The 23,057-nt window shown below is 43.3% G+C and overlaps 1 protein-coding gene and 1 long non-coding RNA gene across 7 annotated transcripts in view; one reads left to right on the top strand and one right to left on the bottom strand.

Annotated features, from left to right (window-relative positions):
- The window catches only part of LOC137383959 (transcription factor SOX-13-like), a 224,584-nt gene that overhangs the window by 94,247 nt on the left and 107,280 nt on the right, over positions 1-23,057 (bottom strand). The window lies entirely within an intron of this gene.
- LOC137384121 (uncharacterized) lies at positions 1,691-17,571 on the top strand. The gene is made up of 2 exons (XR_010977530.1): positions 1,691-2,035; positions 17,308-17,571. It is a non-coding gene; the product is annotated as an uncharacterized lncRNA (long non-coding RNA).

Below are 23,057 nucleotides of genomic sequence, written 5' to 3'. Positions count from 1 at the left end.
GCACATGATGTTGACTGTGCCTCCATCAGATGATAACCGCAGGGAGGTGAGGTGCTCTGAGGTTGCTACTGGTGGTTCAATTGACTATATAGGCCGGTTGGTCACTGCAAAGCCTACACCATGCTCTCGGCGATCTTCAGAATTCTTTCCATGCCAGTAGAAGGTGTAATTAGCCTCGAGTACAGCCTGTGTCGGCTAATCTGGTTTCTTGTACAGTGGCAGTGGTCGACACCAAGGTTGTGTAGCTCACAGTCAATCAGGACTGTCTTGCATTCACTAGCTGTGGAGCGTGGGTCGCTGTTCATTCCAGGACACACAGTCCGCACATTCCAGCTTCCAAGCAGAGAGGTTACCTTTCTTTGTTTGCCGCATAGCCGAGGCATGGTTTTAGGAGGTGCAGACTTGTCTAGCATCTGCACTCCCGTCTCAACCTCGTAGGCTGGGATCCAGAGGAAATACGAAATCCTACACGTCAGGGGCATATTCGGTTGCAGAAGTTGCCGGAAGATGCTAACTTGAGGGAAAGGCCAACCAATTAATGGGACTCCACTCCCTTAGCCATTAGCTCTTGATGTTGTTGCTGTTAATGTTGAAGGCACTGACTGGCAGGGCCCTTCTTTGGCCTCCTTATCTCGAGAGACAATGGATACGCGCCTGGAGGTGGTCAGTGGTTTGTGAAGCAGCGCCTGGAGTGGCTATAAAGGCCAATTCTAGAGTGACAGGCTCTTCCACAGGTGCTGCAGAAAAATTTGTTTGTCGGGGCTGTTACACAGTTGGCTCTCTCCTTGCGCTTTTGTCTTTTTTCCTGCCAACTGCTAAGTCTCTTCGACTCGCCACACTTTAGCCCCGTCTTTATGGTTGCCCGCCAGCTCTGGCGAACGCTGGCAACTGACTCCCACGACTTGTGATCAATGTCACAGAACTTCATGTCGCGTTTGCAGACGTCTTTAAAGCGGAGACATGGACGGCCGGTGGGTCGGATACCAGTGGCGAGCTCGCTGTACAATGTTTCTTTGGGGATCCTGCCATCTTCCATGCGGCTCACATGGCCAAGCCATCTCAAGCGCCGCTGACTCAGTAGTGTGTATAAGCTGGGGATGTTGGCCGCCTCGAGGGCTTCTGTGTTGGAGATACGGTCCTGCCACCTGATGCCAAGTATTCTCTGGTGGCAGCGAAGATGGAATGAACTGAGTCGTCGTTCTTGGCTGACATACGTTGTCCAGGCCTCGCTGCCATAGAGCAAGGTACTGAGGACACAGGCTTGATACACTCGGACTTTTGTGTTCCGTGTCAGTGCGCCATTTTCCCACACTCTCTTCGCCAGTCTGGACATAGCAGTGGAAGCCTTTCCCATGCGCTTGTTGATTTTTGCATCTAGAGACAGGGCCCAGATCACCACAAACATAGGTGTGCTCTTGTCCTCCAGGTGTGCAAAGGGAGCACCTACAGGTTGCTGCTTCCCACTTCCATCCCCTGAACCCTCCAGCTACTACGCCCTCAGGTGGTCAGTCTGAGATGACTGTCGGTCGCTTCGGAGTGAACTCAGCACAGACAAGTGATTTTCTGGCCAGGAACCGAGTGAAGTGGAAAAACCAGTATAACCAGTGGCCAGTCACAGGCTCAGCAGGAGACTGAAGTCTCTCAATCACAGCAGTGGTGGGGGTAGGGCAGTAAACGGATCAAAGTTACTTTAAATATCACAACAGAGCAGCAATTCAGAGACAAAGTTGGGTCTTACGTTATAACCAGTGTAGTCCAGGGCAAAAGCATTTTCTTGATATGAAGATAAGTCCAGAAATTTGAAGCCAAGTTTGGAAGCAGATCTGATTCTAAATTTCTCCAGATCTTTTCCACAGCTCACAGATCAGAAACAAAATGGCAGCAGATCATAGACGGAAGCAGAGTCTTACATTTTTCCAATGTAGTCCAGTGCAGAAACATGATCTTGACGTCCAGTGAAGCCAGGAACTTGAAGCCAGATTTGAAAGAAAAACCACATTCAGGTCTCATCCCGATATTTACCAGAGCTCACAAGGTAAGGTCAGGGGATAGGGTTTGTACCAGCAGACAGAAGCCATTTAAATGAACAGTTAACCTCGAAATTTGGGCTAAAAATGCACTCACTGTGAGAATCAGGGGAACTTAAAACAGCAGAAGACAGGATTTAGTCGAGAGAAAGAGCAACGAATGGCAGCAGACGGCCACGGATAGACATGACAGTGAGGAGCTCCCTAGGGAACCGGGAGCCATCTTGATCATCTTAAGCTATCATATAGGGGTTGCAGTGAGTTTATGGAAGGATCTGTAACAAGAACAATAAGGACATAAGAAGTCTGCAAACGGATACAGACAGGTTAAGTGAGTACGCAAAAATTTGGCAAATGTGGGAAAATGTGAACTTGTCCACTTTGGTAGGAAGAATAGAAAAACAGTATATAATTTAAATGGAGAGAGACTGCAGAACTCTGCAGCACAGAGGGATCTGGGTGTCCTGGTACATGAATCACAAAATGTTAGTATGCAGGTACAGCAAGTGAGCAGGAAGGCAAATGAAATGTTGTCGTTTATTGCAAGGGGAATGGAATATAAAAGGAAAGAAGTTTTGCTGCAGTTGTACAGGGCATTGGTAAGACCACAGTGCTGTGTACAGTTTTGGTCTCCTTACTTAAGATAGGATATAATTGCATTAGCAGTTCAGAGAAGGTACACTGGACTGATTTCTAGGATGAAGATGTTATCTTATGAGGAAAGGTTGGACAGGTTCGGTGTGTATCCATTGGAGTTTAGAAGAATGAGAGGTGAGCTTACTGGAATGTAAAAGATCTTGAGGAGACTTGACAGGGTGGATACTGAGAGGATGTTTTCCCTTATGACAGAGACTAGAACCAGGGGTCACAGTTAAAAATAAGGGGTCTCCCATTTAAGACGGAGATGAGGAGAAATATTTTCTCTGAGGGTTGTTTGTTTGTGGAATTCACTGGAGGCAGGGTCCTTGAACATTTTTACGGCTGAGTTAGATAGATTCTTGATTGACAAGCAAGTCAAAGGGTATAGGGGGTAGACGGTAAAGTAGAGTTGAGGCCACAATCACATCAGCCATGATCTTATCAAATGGGGGAGCAGGCTTGAGGGGCCAAATGGCCTACTTCTGCTCCTAATTCGTATGTTCGTATGTGTGTACGTAACAAGGATTTTGAATTCAATATATTGGAGGGTGGAGAAGAAATGGAGGTCAATGATTACAACTTATATTTATATCGTGCCTTTAATGTAATAAAACATTCCAAAACACTTCACAGGAGCATTATAAAACAAAGTATGACACCAAGCCACAAGAGGAGATATTAGGACAGATGACCAAAAGCTTGGTCAAAGAGATAGGTTTAAAGGGGCATGTTAAAGGAGGTGGAGAGGTGTAGGAAGGGAATTCCAGAGCTTGGGGCCTAGGCAACTGAAGGTGTGGCCATCAATGGTGGAGCGATTAAGGTCAGGGATGAACAAGAGGCCAGAATTAGAGAAGCACAGATATCTCAGAGGGTTGTGGGGCTGGAAGTGATTACAGAGATAGAGAGAGGGGAGAGACCATGAAAGGATTTGAAAATAAGGATGAGAATTTTAAAATCAATACGTTGTTTGACTGGGAGCCAATGTAGCTCAGTGAGCACAGGAGAGATAGGGAAACAGGACTTGGTGCAAGTTAAGACATGGGCAGCAGAGTTTTGGATGACCTCAAGTTTATGGAGGGTAGAATGTGGGAGACCAGGCAGGAGTGTATTGGAATAGTCAAGTCTAGAGGTAACGAAGGCATGAATGAGGGTGTCAGCAGCAGATGAGCTGAGACAGGAATGAAGTCGGGCAATACTGGAGGCGGAAGTAGGTGGTCTTAGTGATGGCACAAATGTTTTGGTACTGTGGCGGGGCAGAAACCCGACTGCAGAGATTCAAACATGGAGTTCCGGGAAAGTTGGGAATGGATTTGGAAGATGTTCAAGGATTTGAGAGGAAAGGGTGGTTGGAGATGGGATGGTAGTTCACAAGAGTGGTGGGGTCCAGGCTTGTTTTTTTGAGGACAGGGGTGATGATGGCAGATTTAAAGGAGAGAGAGGAACAACACCTGGAGAGAGAGAATCGTTTACAATATCGGCTAACATGGGGACCAGGAGAAGTTGGATGGTCAGCAGTTCAGTGGGAATAGGATCGAGGCAACAGGAGGTGGGTCTCATGGATAAGATGTGCTCAGAGGGGACATGAGAGGAGATAGGAGAGAAACTAGAGAAAGATGTGAGATCAGAGCTAGGAAGGGGGAAGAGCATTATAGGAAGTCTGGCCAGGCAGCTTAGTGGAAGGGTGGGATGCAGCAGAGGCAACTGATCAGACAAAGTCATTCATGAGTTCCTCACTTATTGTTGGAGGTGAGGCTAGCGGGGAAAGGGAAAAAGGGTTTAAGAAGACAGTTTGCAATAGAGGAAAGAGTTATCTTTGCATTCCACGTGATCCTGGAATAGCAAACAGTTTTAGAAGAAGAGAGCAGGACCCGATACTACTTTAAGTTCTAGCAGTGGATGGGTAAACCAGCTGTCCGTCATATCCTTCAAGTCTGCAACCCTTGGTTTTAAGGAAACAGAGATGAAGGCCATTCCAGGGGGAATGGCCAGGGTGAGAGAGACTGATCTTTTTAGTGGGGACTAGGGCATCAAAGATGGAGGTGAGTGTGCAGTTGAGCAAATCAGTAGTTGCAGAAATGTTGTGACAAATGGAAGGTCAAAGGCTAGATAGTTGAGATTTTGAAAGTGCAGTTGTGAGTGAATAGGGGGATCAGTTTTTCCAGGGATGGACACAGAATGAGGTAGGGTTGGGGCATGGAAGAGGGAGGTAGGTAGAGAGTGAGACAAAGAAGTGATCAGAGATGGCCAGGTCGAAGAGGTGGCCGTGAATATGGGTTGCAGAGTTTACATACAGGCAGGGGGTAAGGAGCTGGGAGGACAGAGTACCTGAGAGTGGCAAAGTGAAAGGAGGCAAGGCAATGGAAGAGAGATTAGAAGAGATAAAAAGAAAAGATGTTAGAGAGAAAGAGCAAAAGTGAAAATAAATGACAGCAGAACTTATTGTTGGGCTGGATGGGAGCAGCAGAGTGTTGGGCATGTTGGAGATTACATAGGAAAAAGATTAGGAGGCTGGTGAAGAAAGAACTGGGGGTGTGGAGCCTGGAGACAGTGGAAGCACGGATAAGGGTTTCTTAAACAATGAAGACTAGATAGATATGAAGGTGGATAGAAGTGGTCTTGGTGATAGATAGGATAGAGTTGAACATAAGAAATAGGAGCAGGAGTAGACCAGATGTCCATCGAGCCTGCTCCGCCATTCAATACGATCATGACTGATCTTGGGCTTCAATTCCACTTTCCCGCTTGCTCTCCATATCCCTCGATTCCCTAAGAGACTAAAAATCAGTCTTAAATATATTCAACGATGGAGCATCCATAAGCCTCTGGTGTAGAGAATTCCAAAGACTCACAGCCCTTTGATTACAGCAACAGCCCAATTCGTTGCACCACGGTTGGCTCTGCTGCACAGGGGAGGAGTAAGAAGTGTGGGAATGCAATAGTTATATTCAATTGTAAGGGGAATAGATAGGCGTTTCTGTGGCCGCAAAAGAGACTCCAGGATGGTATGTTGCCCCCCTGCAGCTAGGGTCAAGGATGTCTCAGAGCGGTTAAAGGACATTCTGAAGGTGGAGGGTGAACAGCCAGTGGTCGTGGTACACATTGGTACAAACAACATAGGTAAAAAAAAAAGGATGAGGTCCTAAAAGCAGAATATGGGGAGCTAGGAAGTAAGTTGAAACGTCGGACCTCAAAGGTAGTGATCTCAGGATACTACCAGTGCCACGTGCTAGTCAGAGTAGAAATAGCAGGATATATCTGATGAATACGTGGCTGAAGAGATGGTGTGAGGGGGAGGGTTTTAGATTCCTAGGGCATTGGGACCGGTTCTGGGGAAGGTGGGACCAGTACAAACTGGACGGGTTACATCTGGGCAGGACCGGGACTGATGTCCTAGGGGGAGTATTTGCTAGAGTGGTTGGGGGGGGGTTTAAACTAAAATGGCAAGGGGATGAGAACCTTTGCAAGGAGTCAGAGGAGGGGGGGATCAAAGACAAGAACAAAAGAGAGTAAGGGGAATAAGAAAAGTAATAGGCAGAGAAATCAAGGGCCAGAATCAAACAGGGCCACACTGAAAAATAGTGGGAAGAGGACAAGTAATGTTAAAAAGACAAGCCTTAAGGCTTTGTACCTTAACGCGCGGAGCATTCCCCATAAAGTGGATGAATTAATCGTGCAAATAGATGTAAACAGGTATGATATAGTCGGGATTATGCAGACATGGCTGCAAGGTGACCAGGGATGGGAAATGAACATCCAGGGATATTCAGTATTTAGGAAGGACAGACAAAAAGCAAAAGGTGTTGGAGTTGCATTGCTGGTTAAAGAGGAAATTAACACAATAGTGAGGAAAGAAATTAGCTCTGACGATGTGGAATCTGTATGGGTAGAGCTGAGAAACACTAAGGAGCAAAAAATGTTAGTGGGGTTGTATATAGACCCTCAAACTGTAGTGGTGATGTTGGGAATGGCATTAAACAGGAAATTAGAGATGCATGCGATAAAGGAACATCTGTAATTATGGGTGACTTTAATCTGCATATAGATTGGGCAAATCAAATTAATTAGTCACAATACGGTAGAGTAGGAATTCTTGGAGCGTATACCGGATGGTTTTCTGGACCAATATGTTGAAGAACCAACTAGAGAACCGGCCATGCTAGACTGGGTATTGTGTAATGAGAGAGGAATAATTGACAATCTATTGGTGCGAGACCCCTTGGGGACGAGCGATCATAATATGATAGAGTTCTTCATCAAGAAGGAGAGTGACGTAGTTGATTCTGAGACAAGCGTCCTGAATCTTAGTAAAGGAAACTACGAAGGTATGAGGCGCGAGTTGGCCATGACGGATTGGGAAACGTTACTTAAAGGGATGACGGTGGAAAGGCAATGGCAAACATTTAAAGAGCGCATGGATGAACTGCAACAATTGTTTATCCCTGTCTGGCGCAAAAGTAAAACGGGAAAGGTAGCCAAACCATGGCTTAAAGGGAAATTAAGAGATAGCATTAGATCCAAGGAAGAGCATATAAATTTGCCAGGAAGAACAACAGACCTGAGGATTGGGAGCAATTTATAATTCAGCAAAGGATGACCAAGATTAAGAAGGGGAAAATAGAGTACGAAAGCAAACTTGCGGGGAACATAAAAACAGATTGTAAAGGTTTCTATAGGTATGTGAAGAGGAAAAGATTGGTGAAGACAAATATATGTCCCTTACAGTCAGAAACAGGGGCATTTATTATGGGGAATAAAGAAATGGCTGACCAACTAAATGCATACTTTGATCTGTCTTCACAAAGGAGGACACAAATATCATACCAGAAATGTAGGGGAACATAGGGCTTAGTGAGAGAGAGGACTGAAAGAAATCAGTATTAGTAGAGAAATGGTGTTGGGGAAATTGATGGGATTGAAGGCCGATAAATCCCCAGGGCCTGATAATCGACATCCCAGTGTACTTAAGGAAGTGGCCCTAGAAATAGTGAATGCATTGGTGGTCATCTTCCAAGATTCTATAGACTCTGGAACAGTTCCTACAGATTGGAGAGTAGCTAATGTAACCCCACTATTTAAAAACGGAGGTAGAGAGAAAGCAGGGAATTATAGACCAGTCAGCCTGATGTCAGTAGTGGGGAAAATTCCAGAGTCCATTATCAAAGATTTTATAGCAGAGCACTTAGAGAACAGTGGTAGAATCTGGCAGAGTCAGCATGGGTTTACGAAAGGGAAATCATGCTTGACAAATCTATTAGAATTCTTTGAGGATGTAACTAGTAGAGTTGGTGAGGGGGAGCCAGTGGATGTGGTTTATTTGGACTTTCAGAAGGCTTTCGACAAAGTCCCACATAAGAGATTAGCATGTAAAATTACAGCGCATGGGATCGGGGGTAGTGTATTGCGATGGATAGAAAATTGGTTGGCGGACAGGAAAGAAAGAGTAGGGATAAATGGGTCTTTTTCCGAATGGCAGGCAGTGACTAGTGGAGTACCGCAGGGATCGGTGGTGGACCCCAGCTATTCACAATATATATTAATGATTTAAATGAGGGAACTAAATGTAATATCTCCAAATTTGCAGATGACACAAAACTGGGTGGGAAGGTGAGTTGTGAGGAGGATGCAGAGAGGCTTCAGGGTGATTTGGACAAGTTGAGTGAGTGGGCTAATGCATGGCAGATGCAGTATAATGTGGATAAATGTGAGGTTATCCACTTTGGTAGCAAAAACAGGAAGGCGGATTATTATCTGAAAGGCTATAAACTGAGGGGGGGGGAATATGCAGCGAGACCTGGATGTTCTCATGCACCAGTCGCTGAAGGTAAGCATGCAGGTGCAACAAGTGTTAAAAAAAGGCAAATGGTATGTTGGCCTTCATAGCAAGAGGATTCGAGTACAGGAGCAGGGATGTTTTGCTGCAATTATACAGGGCCTTGGTGAGGCCACACCTGGAATATTGCGTGCAGTTTTGGTCTCCTTATCTGAGAAAGGATGTTCTTGCTATAGAGGGAGTGCAGCGAAGGTTTACCAGACTGATTCCTGGGATGACGGGACTGACGTATAAGAAGAGATTGAGTCGGTTAGGGTTATATTTGCTGGAGTTCAGAAGAGTGAGGGGGGATCTCATAGAAACCTATAAAATTCTAACAGGACTTGACAGGGTAGATGCAGGAAGGATGTTCCCAATGGTGGGGGAGTCCAGAATCAGAGATCATAGTCTAAGGATATGAAAAAACCTTTTAGGACTGAGATGAGGAGAAATTCCTTCACCCAGAGAGTGGTGAACCTGTGGAATTCGCTACCACAGAAAGCAGTTGAGGCCAAAACATTGTATGTTTTCAAAAAGGAGTTAGATATAGCTCTTGGGTTTAAAGGGATCAAAGGGTACGGGGCGAAAGTGGAAACAGGCTACTGAGTTGGATGATAAGCCATGATCATAATGAATGGCGGAGCAGGCTCGAAGGGCCAAATGGCCTACTCCTGCTCCTATTTTTCTATGTTTCTACGTCTATGAAGAAGTTTCTCCTAAATGCTCAACCTCTCATCCTGAGACTGTGCCTCCGTGTTCTAGATTCCCCAGCCAGGGGAAACAACCTCTCAGCGTCTACCCTGTCAAGCCCCTTCAGAATCATGCATGTTTCAATGTGATCACCTCTCATTCTTAAACTCCAGAGAATACAGACCCAATTTACTCAGCCTCTCTCATCCCAGGGCCCAATCTAGTGAACCTTTGCTTTACCGCCTCCAATGAAAGTATATTCTTCCTTAAATATGGAGACCCAAACTGTGCACAGTACTTCAGGTGTGGATTCACCAAAGCTCTGTACAATTGTAGCAAGATTTCTTTATTCTTGTATTCCAATCTTCTTGTAATAAAGGGCAACATGCCATTTGCTTTCCTAATTGCTTGCTGTACCTGCATGCTAACTTTGTATTCCTTATATGAGTACACCCAAGTCCCTCTGAACATCAACATTTACAAGTTTCACACCTTGTAAAAAATATTCTGCTTTTCGGTTCTTACTACCAAAGTGAATAACCTCACACTTCCGCACATTATACTCCATCTGCCCCCTTGTTGTCCACTCACTTAACCTGTCCATATCTCTTTGAATGGGGAGGAGAAGCTGCGAAGAACAAGAAGAGGTAACACTCCATGGTCCCAGCCTTTGGTCACAATGGGACACTGACCAGATTGGTCTTGACGTTGTCTGCAGAATAGGAACCAGACAGAAGGGAGTCCAACACAAAATGGTTGGACAGCAGTGCACATAGCTGGGTTGTAACAGTGCATCCTGTCATGCAGGCCCACACCTGCCAATAATGAGGCACATATATTTTGCCACATGAACATTGATTTTTAAACTGTTACTGGAGTAATGAAAGAAGTTGTTTTTAAAAAAAAAACCACCAGACCCTTGACTGGAAAGACATTTGCATAGTAACAGACAGTACTTGGAAAGGACAAAGGGGCCACTTCCTGCTCCAATTTAATCCACAATGGATTTTTGATTACCAGACGTTGAAGGTGGAGAAGCTAGCATTCCAGGTTAACTGCTAAAATAGCTGAATACACAAACAGACGTGGTCAGACCAGTTTAGTCGCATGACTAACTGGCTGTTGAAGTTTTTTTGAATTTGAACTTGCCACAGAGTTTTGAACTGAGATAGAAAGCTGTTAGCTCCTGGACTAAAAAGACCTCTCTCCTGTCTGCTCTCATCAGCTTCGCAAACCATTGAGGACACATGAACCCTGAGAGAGAAAAGTCTCCTACAGTGAACAAGGTTTAAGAAGAATACTGGGCCCCAACGAAAAGCAAGACTATATCTTCAATCAAGGACTCTACAGCGAGCTCGAAGCACAGTAAAAGAAAAAACCCTTTTCAGAGATTACCTCAAACCTCTCCACTATTTTTCTTCTGCTCTTTTCTGTCTCTATTTGCAGGCGTGTATCGTGTATGCATGCTAGCGTGGGGCGCAGCATGTATCCATAGGCATTAACCGCATTAGAGTTTAAGTTTAAATTTTAATAAATTTCACTTTTCTTCTTTAAACTGAGAAAACCTGATTGTGCTCTTTTCTTTGTCTTATAATTGGAAAGTGGTGAACAAGGATTCACCAAGGGGGAGCTCAAAATACGGTGTGTTTAAAATTAAATCCTGTTACAGCAAGAGCAGGTGAAAGCTGAGAAAGACCCGCAGATACCTTTCTCACCTGGTCGTAACAATCCAATACTTGAGAGGAAAGGGAAGTTAGAAAAAAGGAGCTTAGAGATGAGACAATAGTTGGAGCAGATAGTGGAATGCAGAATAGGCTTTTTAAAAAGTCAGGAGGTTGATAACAGCAGACGTAAAGGGGAAAGGAAACAGCGTGGGTTTGAAGGGAGTCATTCAGGCAGTTTCAAATACTCAAAGACTGAGAGTAAAATGAGCGTTAAAAATAGAACAGGTCACAAGGTAAAACATCTCCACTCATGTCACTTGCTGATATATAATACTGAAAGCTACAACACTATCACAATTTAGCTACAATATCCATTTCTTTTGGTCATTATGGAGTTACCCAATGGACTGAATGCCTTTCAGGATTTCAGCCTTACTGAAAATCAGATTGTCTTTAAAAAAAACTCCCGATCGAAAATGCTATTTCATCAGCTGTAACAGTATTGGAGGTTGGAAGGAATTTTTGTTTTTCTTCGCGTCTGATTTAACAGCTACATTCCTGTAGCTTTGACTTTTTCTATGCCTTAGGTGATGGAGAAGGGAAGAATGCCTCATAGGGCTGCAGTCAGCAATGGAACCATTTTCCATTTGTATGGCTTATTCCGGAGGTGCGGAACCACAGTGAACAGCTCAACCTTAGGCTCAGCATTCTCCCCCCACAACCAAGGCCACCTACTTCCATGCTCACAACACTTCCCAACTCTGCCCCTACCTCATCCCCTCAGGAACCCCACCGCAGGGCCCAACTTTTCGGACACTCCATTATATGACCTTTGTGTCTCAATTCGACACAAGTTTTGACTCATCTAAAATGTCACAATCTAAGTCTTCCCCCACAAAACTGGCAATCCCATGCTGAAGTCCTCTCCAAGCTCTGCATGTTCACAGTGATGCAGCGAGTTTAATTTTAAAATTCTCATTCTCACTTTCAAATCCAATGACAATCTTGCCTGACCGACCGCACCTTACCTTATGTTCCTCACACATTGTCCATTCCTCTAACACTGGGCTTCGTCATTGTCCCACACTCCACCATTGGTGGCCATTTGATCAGCCACTACATTCTGGCCCTCTGGACCACCCTGCGTACCTTCCTCCTGCCATTGACAAACTACTACAAAGTATTACAAAATAATATAGAAATAGGCTGTTTGGCCTAACAGCCCATGCCAGTGTTAATGTTCTACACAAGCCTCCTCCCACCCTCTTAATCTAACTACATCAACATATCCTATTCCTTTCTCCCTCACTTGCTTATCTAGCTTTCCTTTGAATCCATATGTACTATTCACCTCAACTATTCCCTGTGGTAGTGAGTTCCATATTTTAACCACACTCTGGGGTAATGACATTTTTCCCAAATTTCCTATTGGAATTATTAGTGACTATCATATTTATGCCCCTTAGTTCTAGCGTCACCTCAGGTGGAATCTCTATGTCTACCCTATCAAACCCCTTCATAATCTTGGAAGGCCTCTCTCAACTCGCCCGTCAGTCTTCTCTTTTCTAGAGAGAAGAAACCCAGCCTGTTCAATCTTATCTGATGGGTATAACCTCTCCATTCTGGTACCAGTCTAGTAAATCTTTTTTGCACCTTCTCTAGTGCATATTATTTTATAATTTGAAGACCAGAACTAGTCCACCTAAGGTTCTTTACCACCTCCAGAAAACTAATTTTTCTTTAACTATGCTTTTAATCCCCTGACCCAACTCTTTCCATTTCTCCCTTTACTCTTCCCATTCAGCATCACTTGCCCTCTAACTGTAAAGCACTTGGAGAATGTCCACCAGCACATCAGGAACATACTGAAATACAAATTGTCATTTCTTCTCTCATTCCTTACAATTTTGGTTTCTCTTTATTCAACTACAGCAAGTTGCGATGAAAGAGAGACAGAAACAGAAATTCACCTCAAAGTTCTCAGTAAAAAAGTATGCAAGTGTCACAGAGAATCTGCTCCACTTGTCATAGCCCTGAATTGAAGCATGTACGCTGCCTCAGCTTCAATACGGAGAGAGTTACAGCTAGTCACAGCAATGCCGAATGGGTAATTTATTCTGGCCAAATTGTTGTATAATGACTGGTTTTATTCCAGACTTAACTATGGTTCATCAAGCCTGTAGTTACAATGGCACACTAACTCTTGCAGCATGCTGGAAGAGGTTCCCCAGAAACATCCCATAACCCTGATCTAGCCCAGAATCTGCAGAATACTCAAGTTAGGGATACTGGGAGAAATTCCGAGGACATCATCTCCTTTCCAGAGTTCAGACAGCAGTTTTAAAAATGCACTTTGCTCAATATTCACAAATAGATACATAAATATTAATCTCTACACAGTTTTCACATGCCCAGTATTTCCCTCCTCCCTTACTGAAGCATCTTTCAAAAGACTAAAACTGCCCTCCACCAGCTGGTGCACATCAGGATCACAATGTCCTGAAGTAAATCTCAGCCTTGGTTCAGTGGTAGCACTCAAGCCTGAGTCAGAAGGTCCCATGTTCACACCCCATTCCTGAGACCTGAACACACAGTTTAGTCTGGCAGTTCAGGACAGAATTGGGGGGAGTGCTGCACTGTCTGAGGTGCCATTTTTTGATGAGATTTTGAGCCAAGGACCGATTTGCCTGGCTGAGTTGGATATGAAAGATTCCATGGCACTATTCGAAGACGAACAAAGAAGGTTCTTCTAGTTTCCTGGTCAATATTTCTCTCAACCAATATCTCTAAAAAGCAGTTTATCTCATTGCTGTTGGGATCTTGCTGTGTGAAAATACAAGAAAGTGCATTGAAACAAGAAAAATGTATTCATCATCAAGATAATCTCAAAGATTATCAAATTTAGACTAGGCCTTATAGACGTTTCTTCAAAGGCTGAGGTGACATTTTTCTGCTGATGCTGAAACTATGAGAGATGATATTTTGTTATCGATCACATCCTTTCCCTCTCATCCGCCCTACTCGGTTATTTCCCGAAGACAACAGCTTTAAATCACCAAGATGCTAAAATAGCCACAGCTAGCCAATCATCTACCTATCTCATCATCTGTACTGCCTGTAGATAGCCCATTGGTACCTCATAGTCATAGAATCAGACAGCACTGAATTTTATAATATCCAATAACATTTCCCTGATACATCTAATTATCTTTCCTCTTAGTCTTTAGGTTCCTTCTATATGGTGTGTCCCTCATAGATTTACAGCAGACACACACCCTCTCTTGTGTACTAAATGGGGACTTAAATAAGGAATTTGGAACTAAGGGTTTAATAATTATAATCTCCTATTTGAACTAAAACTTTCCCAAGACATCAAAACTGTGACTCCCTTCACCTCCCAAGGTTTTTCTTCCTCTTCCTCAGTTCTGAAGAAGGGTCACTGACCTGAAACGTTAACTCTGCTTCTCTTTCCACAGATGCTGCCAGACCTGCTGAGTGGTTCCAGCATTTTTTGTTTTTATTTCAGATTTCCAGCATCCGCAGTATTTTGCTTTTATTTTCTTCCTCTTACCAACTTCAAGCTCTTTAAAAACACAAGCCTAGTTCTTATTTTCCTAGCACTTCTCTCCTTCCCTAGACAACATTGCGGGCAGTTCTGCTCTATTGGCTTTGCCTGAGATAAAAATGTTAAAACCTATGACCTGCATAAAACAAAACGGAAGAAGAATGCTCAGCAGACCTCAACAGCAAAGAGATTGTTGCATAACCTTCAATTAATTAGAATCAAAGCAAGTTAAAAATTGACTGGAACTGAACAGCTAGAGATACAAAACGGTAAATTTGAAACCAACACGAACTAGATCAAGAACATAATTTCTCATTTTCAGAATGAAAGCTTCTCATAGTTCAGACTTTCATAATGCATCATTTTTATATAAGAACATAGGAGCAGGACTAGGCCATTCAGCACATCGAGCCTGCTCCGCCATGCAATAGGACATGGCTGATCATTCGCTTGATGCCTCACATAGCCACTTGCAGGAAAAACAGCAAAAGTGCAATAAATAATGGCCAAATAATGCATTTAAAGTAAGAAGCAGGTGTTTTTTTGCAGCTGTATTGTGGGTGTTAGAGCATTCAACTTTCTCCAACTTGCATCCCCCTCTCCTTTGACTGCTCTTTGCTAATCAACAGGGAAGAACCACTTTCAAATTAGGAATCTGAAAAAAGATTAATCTCCGCCACACTACAAACACGCTGGCTCCTTTATTTCTGCAAATACAACATAACTTTAAAATAAAAAGCAAAGACTCGGCATAAAACCGATATTCACCCATGTTACTCTCTTTCAGAATCTTTACACAGCAAATCTGAATTTAATGCCAGAAGTAGAACATGGCATCAGTCGGAGTAAATTTGGACTTGTTAAAAACATGCAGCCCTTTCACATTTCAATAATAACACACTGTTAGAATCTATGGTGGGTCTGGAATATAGAAGAAAGTCCACTAATCTGATCAATGCTTCAACCTAATTGCTTTTCAGAATTTGTGATCCTGAATTGCAATATTATGTCTAACTTAAGTCTTAAAAAACTAAACTATGTGAATAGAAATCCAATGCCCTCCAGGCAGAAGGGCATGGCAGCAATCAATCCAACAACCACTGAATAGTATAATGCCCCTCTGAGGTAAATGGCACACAGTCAAACTGTTTACCTCTTTCACATGCATACACCTACATGCCAACGCTACTTCTTGGCCATTGATAGGGCTTTTTCCCTGGAGCTTAGAAGAATGAGAGGTGATCTAATTGGAACATATAAAATTCTTAAAAGAATGGGGCTTACCAGGGTAGATGCTGAGAAAATGTTTCCCCTGGCTGGTGAATCTAGAACACAGGGCCACAGTCTCATAATAAAGGGGTCAGCCATTTAGGACTGAAATATGGAGAAATGTCTTCACTCAAAGGGTTGTGAATCTTTGGAATTCTGTACCCCAGACAGCTCTGGACACTAAATCATTGAGTATATTCGAGACAGAGACCAATAGACTTTTGGATACTAAGGGATCAATGGATATGGGGAGAGTGTGGAAAGGTGCAGTTGAGGTAGAAGATCGACTATGATCTTGTTGACTGGCGGAGAAGACCTGAAGGGCCAAATGGCCTACTTCAGCTCCTATTTCTTATGTTATGTTCTTTCGTGTGTGTGCGTTTCTGAAATAAGGGCGTGAGGTACAAAAGTACCGCAGGGAGGGATATGAGATATATTGTTGGGAGGGAAACAAAGCTTTGTTACTGCTCAATTTAAAAAAAAATAGTGCAAGATTTTCCCTGATCCAATATCAGCAATCAACTGTGTGGTTTGGTTACCATGCAAACCATATTGGAAATCACTGGACAGAAGTGATTTAACCCCTCTACCCTGTCCATTCATTTTTTTAATGCAAGGTCTAGTCACTACTGTGTGACTGAATGGAGCATTTAGTTATCCAGCAGGGTAATAGTTTAAAAAAGATAATGGGAATGTGTTGAAAGCAGGGCTCTATCAGACCAGAAACAGGACTACTTCTGTATTATATAGTTGCTTTTAATGGGACTTTGGAACAGACAGAATAATATGTGGTCAAGTTTCCAGTGTCAAGTTCATATTGAATAGTCAAAACAGGAACAAAAAACGATAAAAGGTCATGTCTCTGAAAAACTTTTTCTGTTACATGTAGCTAATCCAATGGCAATTCACATACAATGGCAGAGGTGTACAACTCGACAACAAATACAAACACAATCTTGCATCATAGAAACATAACAGTGCAAAGTGAAGTCTACTCAAAAGGGCCACAATCATTTCTAAACTCAAGTTAGGTCTTTCCCAATGGCACACCCCCCCACCCCCACCAACGCCCACTCTTCCCTGGATTCCCCAAACAGCATCACAGGGCCAGATCAGACCCATTTCATTGCCTTAACTACATGGTGTCAAGAGGGTGGGCAGGAAGATCTAATAAAACCATATAGCAATTTCGGCTTGGTCAGGTTTTAAGTTCATTTCCCTCGGTTGCCATTTTTGCCTTTCACCTAACCCGGTTAACACGTAGTTCAATCACTTTGCTTATGAACCAAAACTCAATGTTATGTATGGTTCTTGGTATGGGGGAGGGGTGGGTAGGTGGGTTGTCAAGTTGTCAAAATTATCAGGTGGTGGACATTAGTTTCATGGGGAAGTGGTGAACTAGTCTTTGTCGTTATGACTGATGAAAAACAATTCAGATCACATTTGTTTGGCTATTTCACCATTTCATTTAAGTGTTAATTCTTGCAAGCTTTCAGACAGGCATTTAGAATGGCTACTGTTGCCAGGTGTCAACTGCCTCAACAGGCAATCCAGCAACTGCTGTTCCCACTTCAACCAATGAAGTGGTAGAATAATTATATTCTGACTGCCTAACTATTAAGGTATAATTTCTTTGATCTTCAGGTGAAATCTTGGAAGCCCAGAGGAACTGTCCAAGAGGGATTGATTTCCCCTGTATCCCCAGTTATATGTTTTGACTGCCGGTTTCCTGTTGTGGAGGTCTTTGCCACTTAATACGTCATCAGAAACTCAGCTGAGAAGCATTATGGAAACAGTGCAAAAAAACTTGGACTAAATATTGTGCAAGTCAAGGATTGTACTGCTCATTATTTGTTGAGTGTTTTCTGCTTCTGTGTAATCTCGATTGTAAATAAATTGACACAATTAGTTTAGCCTGAAAGTTCTCTTCAGACAGTGAGGTATTTATTGGCTTTCAAAGCCAAGTAGCCTCCATTGTGCAACACCATGAAAACAGTTAGTCATGTGCCACATTATCCCATTCACATCATACATAAAGGTACAACTTTTGTTTCATAAGCTATGTAGATTTACCCCTGGAAACTGAGTTACGATTAATAGAAATTTACAACACAGAGGGAGGCCATTCAGCACATCATGCCTGTGTTGGTTCTTTGAAAGTGTAGTCGCCCTTAGTCCCTCATTCCCACTTTTGTCCATAACTCTAAGTTCCTTATCCTTAAGTACCTGTCCAACTCCTTTTTAAAACTATTTATGGAACCAACTTTCACCACCTTTTCAGGTACAGCATTACAGAACCCAATAGCTCGAGCACAATATCTTTTCTTTTATATTCTATTTCTCTATTTATTAACTCAAGTAACCCGCATGATGTTTATCCCCCTTATCATCTTACCCTCCCACTATTAAGAATGTGCGTTATGGACATCAAGCTGTCTCTGCTCATCCACACTTTTCAAATTTATGCCATTCTTTTGTATACTGTCCTTCAAAGTGCATCACTTCATATTTCTTCCCATTGAGCTTCATCTGCCATGCTTCTGCCCATTTCATCAACCTGACTATGTCATTCTGAACCTTATAACTATCCTCATCATGATCTAATACTTTGCTAATTCTCATACCATCTGCAAACTTTACAATGCTGCTCCCTGCATGCAAGTTGCTTATAAGAATTGAAAAGAATAATGGGCCCAAAACTGATGCTTGGGGAACAACACTGCAAACAACCTTCCAGTCTGAAATCATCATTCACCACCACCCTTTGCTTCCTGTCAATCCACACAGCCACTTTTCCCTAATTCTACGGGTTTCCATCATCTTAATAAGACTACTGTACGGCACTTTGTTGAATGCCTTAAGTCTATATATACATATTTACTACACTACCCTGATCAACCTTCTCGGTTTAGTTTAGTTTAGTTTAGAGATACAGCACTGAAACAGGCCCTTCGGCCCACCGAGCCTGTGCCGACCATCAACCACCCATTTATACTAATCATACACTAATTCCATATTCCAACCACATCCCCACCTGTCCCTATATTTCCCTACCACCTACCTATGCTAGGGGCAATTGCTAATGGCCAATTTACCTATCAACCTGCAAGTCTTTGGCACGTGGGAGGAAACCGGAGCACCCGGAGGAAACCCACGCAGACACAGGGAGAACTTGCAAACTCCACACAGGCAGTACCCAGAATTGAACCCGGGTCGCTGGAGCTGTGAGGCTGCGGTGCTAACCACTGCGCCACTGTGCTGCCCCCCATCAAAGAATTTAATCAAGTTAGTCAGACACTATTTCTCTTCAACAAATCCATGATGGCTCTTCTTGATTAATTCATGCCTTTCCAAATGAAAGTTTATTTTGTCCCTGATAATGCTTTCCAATAACTTCGCCACCACTGATGTTAGGCTGACTGGCCTGTAGTTTTCTGGTTTATCCCCCTCCCCCTTCTTGTCTAGTGATATAAAATTAGCAACCCTCCAATTCTCTGGCACAGCTCCTGCATCCAATGAGGATTAAAAGATTGTGACCAATGCTTCTCCAGTAACCTAGGATGCATTCCATCGGGACCAGATGACTTACCAACTTTCATTATTGTTAATCTTTTTAGTAAGTCTTTTCTATTACTATCCTGTCCATACCTCCCCTCTCCCCTTTTCGTGCAATCTTCACATCATCTGCTTCCTTTGTGAAGACAGATGCAAAGTACTCATTTAATATTTTTGCCATGTCCTCTGCCTCTACATGAAAATTTCCATTTGGTCTCAACTTTATCCTTAGCCAACTGCTTATACCTTATGTGTTTACAAAACATGTTCAATTTTATGTTGCCTGCTATTCTTTTCAGGTAACCTCTCTCTGCCTCCCATATTAACTTTTTCATTTCCCTCCTGTACTTCCCCCAAAATTCTCCTGGATATTAAATGAAATCATGCTTCTGACATTTGTCATTAGCCTCCTTTTTCTGTTTTTATTTTAACTTTTATTACAAGATTGTCCAGCGAAATTCAACGTGGTCAACGGTGGCTAATGTACTTAAAACCTGATTAAGTTGAAATTTCATGTGCGGTTTTATTGGATCATTCTGCCCACCCTCTTGGCATCATGTGGTTAGTAGCCATGGTGATCTGCCCTAGGGGAGGTCCTCTGCTCATTTCTCCATGCTTCATGGCTCTGCGCTTTCCTCTTCAGTTGCTTATAAGAGCCTCCCATTTTTTTTTTTTAGTTCCATAAGAAATGAGCACTATGACTGGGGAAAAAAGTGCATGAGGCTATTTCCCATCGCCTTCCTCATGTGTGCTATTAAAGGAAACACAAGTCCTCTTCTCGAAGGGTCCTCAGCCTGTAAGCAGCCGTTGCCCCTCAAGGTTCTAGCTCTTGCGTTATCACCATTGAACATTCGCTGGTACCACTGTTGGCCATGGCTTGTAACCCTGTGCATGGGAGCCTTACCTGAGCCTGGGGCAACTCGCAAAAAGGCAGGGACGACCACCCCGAGATCTCAAATGACTCCGTTACCGTTCGCGCAGTTAGGCAAACGGAATAATAAAACAGAAATCCCATGTATAATTTGGCTCTGTGGTACTGTTCAGTATATCCAGAGGCCTAACTGGAGTTTAAAAATGATTATTCCAAGAGGTACAGAGTTCACATCACATTCCTCTGTTCTTTGTTCTTTGTAGCACAAAAAACAAGAACAGTAGAGCACAGGAACATGCCATTCGGCCCTCCAAGCCTGCGCCAATCTTGATGCCTGCCTAAACTAACACCTTCTGCACTTCCGGGGCCCATATCCCTCTATTCCCTTCCTATTCATATATTTGTCAAGATGTCTCTTAAACGTCGCTATCGTATCTGCTTCCACCATCTCCCCTGGCAACAAGTTCCAGGCACTCACCACCCTCTGTGTAAAAAACTTGCCTCGCACATCCCCTCTAAACTTTGCCCCTCGCACCTTAAACCTATGTCCCCTAGTAACTGACTCGCCCACCCTGGGAAAAAGCTTCTGACTATCCACTCTGTCCATGCCGCTCATAACTTTGTAAACCTCTATCATATCGCCCCTCCACCTCCGTCGTTCCAGTACAAGATTGTGTTCAATCCAGTTTGTTCTCCGTAAACTCGTCATCCAAAACTCTGCTGCCTTTGTTTTAACTCACACCAAGTCCCATTCCCCTTTCACCCCTGTGCTCGCTGACCTACATTGGGTACCGGTCAAGCAACATCATGATTTTAAAATTCTCATCCTTGTTTTCAATCCCTCCACGACCTCACTCCTCCCTATCTCTGTAATCTCCTCCAGCCCCACAACCCTCCGAGATATCAGCGCTCCTCTAATTTTGGCCTCTTGCGCATCCCTGATTTTAATCGCTCTACCATTGGTGGCCACACCTTCAGTTGCCAAGGCCCCAAGCTCTGGAATACCCTCCTGACACATCTCCACTTTACTTTCCTCCTTTAAGACATTCCTTAAAATTAACCTCTGTGACCAATTTTTTGGTCAACTGACCTTTTGTGGCTCGGTGTCATAATGCTCCTCTGAAGCACCTTGGGATGTTTTATTATGTTAAAGGTGCTATATAAATATAAGTTGTTGTTGTTGTTGTTGTTGTCAGTTGCAGGTTTGTACACCCTTGTAACTGCACCTGAATCAACATCAGTGCTAAACCTGCTTTCTTGTGGAGTCTTTTTCACAGGCCCTTAGCAAACAACTCCTTTACCAGTCAGCATCCTGGAATTCTTTAAATGCCCGTTCCTGTCAGGGTACCTCCCATCCTGTGCAAGCACCAAGTCGGACAGTATCATTTTTTACTCCAGAGCAAAACTCTGGTCAATGCCAAGCAGGCTGCCCTATAAATAACTACAGGCTCACGCTGGGCATAAGACCAGGAATGAACCCCATGCCTGCAGGAACACTCTTGATACTGCTCTCCCTGTAACAAGGTTGCTATTCAGATTACAAATCTCTTTCCTTTTCACGTTAGAATGAATGCTAAAGTCCACTATAATGTTTCCTTGATTAAGCCTTTGATGCTTGCAGTAGAACTCACCAGCAGTTAGCTTTTGGAGTGAACTGTCATTTGAGACACTTAATATTTATTTGCATTTAACACATGGGTGCACATAGCACGGTGTAAATTCTGGGGTGCTGGGATACTTGAGAATATCTCCCTTGTCCATAAGAAGATGTTTGGTAATGTGGGAATACTATCTCGTTGATGAGCAAGCAATTAAAGTATTTCTCATGCCAGTTTCCAGACGCTACTAATCTGGCATCGCTGGTGAAAAAGAACCCAGATCAGCAATCTGAAGGTACATTCACCTTCTGCACAGTGCTAGAACAAGAACAACAGTACCATAATAATCCTAGATTGGGAGTTAGTTCAGGCAGCAGCAATGATAGAAGAGAAATAGGCCAATGGTTTGAGTCATAATAGGGAACACACTACCGAAAAGCAGGACGTTAAACTGAGGCCTCGTCTGCCCTCTCGGGTGGACATAAAAGATCCCATGACACTATTTCATTGTCTGGGTCATTAATTATCCCTCAACCAACATCACTAAAAAAAATTGTCTGGTCATTACGACATTGCTGTTTGTCGGAGCTTGCTGTGTGCAAATCAGTTGCCATGTTTCCTACATGACGACAGTGACTACATCTCAAAAGTACTTTATTAGTTGTAAAGTGCTTTGAGGCGCCCCAAGGTTGTGGAAAGTGCTATATAAATCCATGTTCGATATTTCTTTCTTTAATATGAAACTTTAGTGCACTGCTACCAAAGAGTGAAGAACAACACATTGTGCCAGGTGAGATCTGGAGAATGATGGCTCATCGTCCATTAATTGGTTTATCTGAACTTTGAGAGGAGCACTCATCAGTGAACAGGAGCAAAATAACACCCAAAGATGCTCGCCCCAAGCTTCTCCATCTCTTTCAACCATTACTGAGCGATGTGAAGATAGGCTCCATTCCTTAGGGGCTGACGCATGAAATTGAGAGCGAGGAATGACCAAAATGAAGAAAGAAAACCAAAATAAAACGTTACTCCAGGATGGTATAACTGTGTACATCCATGGAGCAGAAAGAACATTTCATTGTAATGTCCCACGAGCAGCTAGTTATATTGAAAAAACAGTAAGGATGTAACCCACACTTTGTAACCATTCAAAACGGAGATAGGTTCGCTCTTGCACACTACCAGCGGTCAGAGGTGCATTTACACGAGAACGTAAGAAATAGGAGGTGTAGTAGGCCATATGGCCCCTCAATATGATCATGGCTGATCTTCTGCCTTAGCTTCACTTTCCCAACCTACCCTCATATCCCTCAATTTCCCGAATGCCCAAAGATCTATCCATCTCAGTCTTGACTGTACTCAATGACAGA

This window comes from Heterodontus francisci, chromosome 25 (assembly GCF_036365525.1).
Source record: "Heterodontus francisci isolate sHetFra1 chromosome 25, sHetFra1.hap1, whole genome shotgun sequence".
In the NCBI taxonomy this organism is placed as follows: domain Eukaryota; kingdom Metazoa; phylum Chordata; class Chondrichthyes; order Heterodontiformes; family Heterodontidae; genus Heterodontus; species Heterodontus francisci.
Note: the sequence above shows the minus strand (reverse complement) of the source record. Positions and strands in the feature narration are given on the sequence as shown.